This window comes from Mus musculus, chromosome 3 (assembly GCF_000001635.26).
Source record: "Mus musculus strain C57BL/6J chromosome 3, GRCm38.p6 C57BL/6J".
NCBI lineage: Eukaryota > Metazoa > Chordata > Mammalia > Rodentia > Muridae > Mus > Mus musculus.
This window is the reverse complement of record NC_000069.6, coordinates 9177389-9185386: the sequence shown is the minus strand read 5'-3', so window position 1 is coordinate 9185386 and position 7998 is coordinate 9177389. Positions and strand designations below refer to the sequence as shown.

The following is a 7998-nucleotide window of genomic DNA, read 5'->3' as shown; positions in this document are numbered from 1 at the left end:
TATTTATTTTTTTAAATATTTTTTCTTTTTTTTTTTTTTAGATTTATTTATTTATTATATGTAAGTACACTGTAGCTGTCTTCAGACATTCAAGAAGAGGGCATCAGATTTTGTTGCGGATGGTTGTGAGCCACCATGTGGTTGCTGGGGTTTGAACTCGGGACCTTCGGAAGAGCAGTCGGTGCTCTTAACCACTGAGCCATCTCGCCAGCCCCCACATAGCTTTTATAAAAATAGGAAATTATGAAAAAAAAATTCATTACTACAAAATGCTTTCATTTATTTGTTAGTTGGTTGGTTTGTTTATTGTTGAGACAGGGTTTCGTGCAGCCAACGCAGGCCTCAAACTCCCCATATAGCCAAAGCTTATCTTAAATTTCTGATCTTGCCTTTACCTAAGAGTTGGGATTACAAGCCTGTGCCACCATACCCAGCTTTTAAATAACTTTACACTAAATTTGAAAGCCAGGCATGGTGCTACATGCCTTTTATACCAACACTCAGGAGGCAGAGGCTGACAGATCTCTGTGTGTTTGAGGCCAGCCTGATCTACATAGTGAATTCAAGGCCACCCTGAGCCATATAAGTGAGACCCTGTCTCAAAAACAAAAACAAAAACACCCAAAAACCAAAAAAACCCAAAAGCCAACTAATTTGACAAACAGAAATAGGATAGTCCTGCAATTTAATGAACAGAAAAGGGAACAGTCTTTCTATTAGGCTGCTGGGTGTACCTGGCTTGCTGGGCATTTTGCATTGGCCAGCGGTGCACTGAGACTGGATGTGGTTTTCAAGTGTGTTTTGTTGTGTTCTGAAGATCATCTGTGTGTTTTTCACTCCCTGTCCAACATGAGTCTTTACATATCATTAAGCACTTTGCTGCCTCATCTGTCTCTAACCCAGTTTCTTCTTCTTTCTATACACAAACGTCTCTGCCCATCCTTTCCCTACCCCCACGAACTACATGGCCCGCATGCAGGAAGAGTTGAAGGAATTGGTTGATCAACTACAGGGCCTCGGGAGAGGGCAGACCTCCTCCCACCAAAATAAACAAATAAGTAACAACAACAAAAGACTGTCCCTGTCCTTCCAAGGCAGGGATGAGATACGGACACATTTTGGGATTCTGTGATGTTGTAACTTCAATAACCCAAAAGAAAGGGCTCGCCATATGAAAATAGAAATAGCGAGAGACAGTCTCCCACGTCAAAGCTGGAATTCCCATAGTGTTATTTTTTATTACCTTCAAACTGGTCTACCAAGTAGTGACAGCCCCTTAGAAGATGAAGACAATTTTACCCTCATGCAATTGTTTTTGAAGATTAATTTACCTAAGCATCCAGCTCGTGGAAAACTGAATAGATATTAGCTAATGTATTTACATACCAAATAATTCTAGTGTGAGGAAAACAGAAAGGAGACTTAGAAGGAAGTAAATATCAAAGATCTGTGAGTACAGTACCGGGGGAAAGTGAGTCTGAGGAGCCATTGGCAGCCAGCTAGCTTTTCTGGCATCCCTGAACAGCAGAGCAATCCCTTTCTGATCTAGGAAAGCGAGGATGATTGTAGCCTGCCTCACAGAATTCTGTGTTCTGGTTAGGCTCGGAGTATAAAGAGATCAGAAGGTACTTTGTCCTTTTCCACTTCTGCAGTTCTCTGTCTACTCTTTTTGGACAGAGTTTGGCTACTGGATAACTTAATCATTCTTTTCTTCTTCTTTAATTTATGTGCATTGGTGTTTTATCTGCATGTATGTTTGTGTGAGAGTGCCCGATCTTGGAGTTCCAGACAGTTGTGTGCTACCATGTGAGTGCTGGGAATTGAACTTGGGTCCTCTGGAAGAGCACTAAGTGCTCTTAACTGCTGAGCCATACCTCCAGACCCTCATTCTTATGTTCAAAGAGGAGACTCTTACTCTACCTATATTTCTCTCCCTATAGCACGGGGAGTCATTGGTGATAGTGTGTCTGTTATCTGTGGGTCTTAGCTTCAAGATAAATTAGATGAGGTCTGACTGAATGAGTCGAAGCCTTCCAGTACCAGCTCGGTAAGAAGACCAGCAATTTTGATTGGCCGAGAGCAGCTCATTCATTCATTTTACATTTGTCAGCTGCTACAAGCGTGGGCATGCTCAATGGTAGTCATGCAACCATGAATAGAACCATCCTTTCCAAGAAAGACATACCAGACAAATTATTGCAGAAGTGTGGGAGCACTATCCCTTTGTTTAAGAAATATTGGTTGAGACTATGTTGGTGCCAGGCTCTATGCTAGTGCCATGAACGCATCAGGGAAGCAGAAAGACACCTGGTTCCTGATGCCGTTACATTTCAAGTCTCTCAAAAAGACACATAACTGGGCCAGTGAGATGGCTCAGGGGATAGCAGCACTGGCCACATAATTCCCAGAGCTTACAAGTGAGGGCAGGAATGACTCCCGAATGATGTCCTCTGGCTTCCACAAGAACAAAGGACTGCTATAGCATAGGTGCACCTGTATACCCCCTCCGTGCATCATGTACACACATGTATGCACACGTGTGTGCACATATGTAAATATTTTCAAAATTAAAAGAAGGGGTGATATTTCCCAAGCAGTCACAAATGAGGTTGCAATAGTTAAATTATAGACTTATATATGAGTCTTTAACAAAGTGTCTCAAGGTATGGTACATGCCTGTCATCACACATGCTGAAGGCAGGTTGACCAGGGTCAAGGTCATTCTTGGCTATGCAATGCATGTGAAGATAGCTCCTCCTAAAGACCCTGCCTCCTTATTTTAAAACAAAAGAAAACAAAACATTCCAGGGGCTCCAGGGACAGGTAGGCTGGTAAAGAGGCTGCTGCATAGGTGCTAAGTGTAAGGACCTGAATCCAATGCCTAGCAGCCATGTAAACAACTGGGCATGGTGGCCCATGCATATAACGCAAGGGCTGGAGGTAGAGACAAATCAGTGACAGCTCACAATGAGCAAGAAAGGCCAGAAGTGTGCCATTAGGAAGCTTTCATAAAGAAGTTATCTTTGGGCTGAGAAATTAAAAACAAGTAGTGATTAGCCAGCTGGAGGAAAACGAGAAAGGAGAGGAGGCTGCAGAGGCAGCAGGGGCTGAGGAGCCCAGAAGCACCAGAGCATCGGTCCACACAAGGAAGGATGCTATCTGGGGTGGCTGGACAGCCTGTGAGCACACACAAGCGCTATGAGCTAGAAGGACCGCACCTGCCCATGAAAGTGAGGTGACACCAGGAAGAAGAAGTGACAACTGAACACAGAATGAGTGGATTAACCAAGAGAGCAGAGCAGGCAAGGGGTAAGGAGGAACTGCTGAGAGCAGAGAGTTCCAGAGAAACAGCAAGACCAGCACACTCTGGAACTGAGGCTCACAGCATCGTCTTAATGAAAGGTGACCGACCGGCAAGCGAGAACAGACAGTCACGCCATTGCCATTCAGGACGTTGAAGTGATGTAATAAAGTAGGGTGGGAATCCCCAGCGAATAGAAGAAAGACAAAGGTGGACGTGATCGAGAGTTTGAGAATGGATTCAAGACCAATTGACAGGTCATGGCCACCATCCAGGTAGGAGAAAACATAAGTTGGAGTAGGGTGGGGGTTCCAGAAGGCTGGGACTAAATCAGTAGACCCAGACTGGATGCATGGACAGGCACAGGCGTGGCTCATGCTCCCTCCCAGTGAGGATAGCTATGAAAGGAATGCCATTGATTCTAGAGAAAAGATAGAGGCTGTTGCTGAGGACACGGTGAAGGAAGGTGTCTATGTGACATCCGGGATGACGATGTGACATCCTGTGGAACTTAGGCTGCTCTAGAACTCAGGAGACCAGGGTGAGTTCCAGAAGGAATCTAAGAGTCAACAGCAACAAAGGAACACACTGAAAGGCAGTACTAGGCTGCCTGTTGTCAGGACAACGAAGGAAACAACCCAAGGGCCGTGAGTCTGAGGAAGAGAAAATATAGCAATGAGGTTTACAACACGTTCAGTGCTTCCCAGTTTTTCTTTTTCTAGAAAAATGGTTGAGGACAGCTACTGGTCCCGAGAGGTGAGAGACAGAGCAAAGCTGGGCGCGTGAAGTTGCCCACCCAGTGCAGTTAAAAGAAGTTTTAGGCTAAAATGAAATAGCAACACTTTTGTAAAAAAATGTGGCATGAACAGGGGTGTTCCACAAGTAGTTAGCGGGACAAAATAGTTGAAATCTGCTCCACACATGATTTTTCTGGACAACATCATGATTCACAAATTAAGAGAACATGCTTCAAACATGCAGGATAAATACATGTACTTTTATTCATAGTGCAAAGGATGAAACCATGGTTTCTATGAACGCTGGGCCAGCGTTCTGCCACTGAGTTACGCCTTTAGCCTGGGCACATCATTATTTAAAGACATTCCTATAATGTCTATCACCCAGGAGGGCACAGATGATGGTGGTGATGATGATATACATTCAAATGTTTGTGCTAGCAATGTGAAGTTTGCACATTTAAGAGAACTCTCCAGAGGCCTGTCATAAGCTTGTAACAATTAAGTTAATTTAAAAATTAATTAAAATGTAAGGGATGGGAAAATGGCTTACTGAGTAGAGGTACCTGCTGAAGAAGTGTGGGGACCTGAGCTCAGACCCTCATAAATGCCTGGCACGGCATCTGCAGGCCTGGTGTTCCCATGGCAAGATGGGAAGTGGAATAGCAGAATCCCTGAAGTGCTCAGACCAGCTAGCCTGCTAGAAGCTGACAGCAGAGAGACTCCATCTAAAACAAGGCCCAAGGACTGACACCAAAGGCCATCCTCTGACCTCACACATGGGCCATGGCATGCCCATGACTACATTCATACACAGCAACATCACGTGCACATACACATGCACGCCCCTCTCTGTCTGTCTGTCTGTCTGTCTGTCTGTCTGTCTCTCTCTCTCTCTCTCACACACACACACACTCACATCATATACAAACGTGAGCATACATGTGAGCAAGTGTGTATGCAATTTTATTAAATTTTAGGTCCAATGACAGGAGAAGAATAGCCTACAACATTGACTCTCAAGGATTTGTATCTGGTTTGAGGCCATCTCTAACCAGCAGACGACTCCTCTGAAAACTCATTGCCTTCCTGCAAGAGCCTAGAAAACCCAACAAGTGAATGGGGCCCTTCCCATGGAGGGAGGGAGGTTCACTCGGGTGAGAGTCCGCTGGGTTTTCAAACGTTTTCTTCTCTGGGCTGTTCTTCCCCAGGAGTGCTCCTCACTCCAGCAGCTCGCTAGGCAGCCCAGTAATGACGGCTCCCAGTCATGGCAGCCGACAGCAGATCAAATGTTAGGTTTCCTCAGCTCAGCAGTGACTCCTGAGTTTGTTTTCTTTCTGTCACCACTGAGGTAAACTCCACCACCAGAATGATGATTAAAGGCATTCTACCAAAAATATTTACTCCGCTCTACAGCAAGGACTCGCCATCTCTAACTTGAGATGAGCAGGCCACTTAACCCAGGGTTCCTGTTGCTGCTATGTGAGTTAGAGGCATCTGGAACTTATTTTGCGAATTCTTCCTCTAACTACAGCTTATTGCAGCCACGTATTTAGAGACTGTCACTCCTGGTAGACTTCCCCATTACAAAACACACCAGGACTATTTATTTCGAAATGACAATGTGTTTACTCTTCTGAGTGGTTAAATATCCCCACATATTTCTCTGTGTGGTTAATTGTATAATTTCTAACGTGTTAAGTTTTTCAAAAACTACTTCCCTGTCCCCAATATCTCTCAACGTTAGTCAAAAGTCCGACTTCTGGGTGTCACTGTCTTTTGCAGAGTTATCATCATAAGGACCAAAGGGACCTTTCAGATAGTCTAGTGACTGTCCAGTGATCGTCAGCTCTACAGCATGTGAGATGTCTCCTCGGGTGCCTGAGCAAGTAAGTCATTCTTTTACGACCGTGGTTCTCGGCTTCCTACTGCTGCAATTTCTTAGTACAGCTGCTCATGTTGCAGCGACCCCCGATCACTTTGCTGCTACTTCATGAGTGTAATTTTGTTATGAATCTTAATGTAAATACCTGTGTTTTCCCATGGTCTTAGGCGACCCCTCTGAAAAGGTCACTTGACTCCAGAAGGGGCTGTGACTGACCCACAGGTTGAGAACACTGCTTTATAAAGTCAGTTAATCAAGCTTTGGCATCACTTTGCATGGCCTTAAAACAGACTGTTTTGATCTGGCCCTCCAGCAACACTGTCGGATGTGGGCAGACACTGGAGAGTGCACGAGGACGGTCATGGGACAGCGAGACAGCTCTCTCAGGTGTCCGCACAGTCTCTGGCCTCGAAGTCTCCAGTCCTCAGAGTCTTCTGCCAGGTACTAAGAGACAGACTTCTTCCATGGTGAGAGATCATCTTCTACCATTTTCTAACTTCCCTCTCACTCACTGCAGATCTCACTCGTGTGTCAGACACTGGGTTACGTGGGTTACGGTGCTTGTTCAGTTCAACGTTTCTCTCCCCTCCCCTCTCTTCCTTCCTTCCTTCCTTCCTTCCTTCCTTCCTTCCTTCCTTCCTTTCTTTCTTTCTTTCTTTCTTTCTTTCTTTCTTTCTTTCTTTCTTTCTTTCTTTCTTTCTTTCTTTCTTTCTCCTTTTCCCTACTTGACCCTCATCTGAAAAGCAGCTAGTGTCATGTGGGAGGGTGTCACGATTTTGAGCAGTTGATTCCTGCTGATGAAGAGGTTACTAGAGTTTGTTCAGCTTCTTGATCCTTTGTTATGGTCTTCTGAGGTTTTGTTTCTAGTCAAAATGGAGAGCAACTGTAGTTTGTCCTTTAATGCCCAGAGATGACAGAAATCTGGGTTTTGCTGGGCATGGTGGCACATGCCTTTAATCCCAGCACTTGGGAGGCAGAGGCAGGCGGATTTCTGAGGCCAGCCTGGTCTACAAAGTGAGTTCCAGGACAGCCAGGGCTACACAGAGAAACCCTGTCTCAAAAACACCAAAAAAATAAAAAATAAAATAACAAAAGAAAGAAAGAAAAGAAAGAAAGCTGGGTTTTATTTGTTTTCCTCTTTGAAGTGATACAGCTGAGTGAACAGATATAAGCATTTCATTTTAACCAGGATTTTGTTCATCCTCACGACAGCAGCTCTTTGGAGAAGCTATGCCTTGCTAGGCTGACCGCTGCAGAATTATCAGATGAAAATGTGGAAAAATAGTGAAAAATTCTAGACTCTTCTAAAATATGCACACCCGAGACTCTGTAAGGCATGTGGGATCCATGCTGCCCTAATAGCTTTCATCCCAACTTAGAGTTTCTGACAAGGCTCAGAACAATTATGTTCCCTCACTAGACCTTGTGAAGAGGACCATGAATGACGTCATGTCCACTAGAGATGACAAACTCCGTGCCTGTGAGGACCAAGGGGTGGGGTGGTGACACAGTGCCGAAGATGCTGGCACAGAATGGGAAGCACAGGACACTGATCCATCACACATGTCTGTTTCTATGTAAGATGTTCATAATATTATTTTTATCTTTTCAGTGTTTAATGTTGACAGTTGTTCCCACTGCTCTCTGAGACTCGGGGCTCTGACTATAACTGCATGTCTACAGCCAGGGCCCATTGCATTCTGAATCAGTGACACACAGAGCTGGTTCTTTGAAAAGATAAACAAGATCTGTGAAAGGCCATGGAAGGCCATTGGTGAAGGTGCAGCCTCAGTTGCAATTGACGGCCCAGGACTGAAGGGGTCATGCAGTGTTTTGGAGATGCCAGTACCACGAGATGACCACCAAGAGCAGCAGTAGCAGTGGAGTACAGGCATCTGGAGCCTAGAGGACAGCACATGTGCTACAAAGGGCATGGCTGGAGAAGTGACCCAAGCCCTTGGAGGAGCCCAGAAGATCGTGAGTTGGATCCCAGACATTGGATGGTTGGAGATTGATTTTTGCTTTTGATTGTGACTGTGCCCTGATATTTTCCCTCTTGAAGGAAGAAACTATTT

At 44.9% G+C, this 7998-nt stretch overlaps 1 long non-coding RNA gene across 3 annotated transcripts; it reads left to right on the top strand.

Moving 5' to 3' along the window:
• The first annotated feature begins 3462 nt into the window (after positions 1-3462).
• On the top strand, positions 3463-7695 carry Gm33018. Of its 3 annotated transcripts, none has more exons than XR_387536.3 (4): positions 3463-3576; positions 5824-5927; positions 6237-6390; positions 7536-7695. It is a non-coding gene; the product is annotated as a predicted gene, 33018 (long non-coding RNA). The 3 variants fall into 3 exon arrangements; XR_387537.2 differs by lacking the exon at positions 3463-3576 and adding an exon at positions 3959-4057 and having other exon boundaries at positions 6237-6364; XR_387535.2 differs by lacking the exon at positions 3463-3576 and adding an exon at positions 3959-4057.
• The last annotated feature ends 303 nt before the right edge of the window (positions 7696-7998 follow it).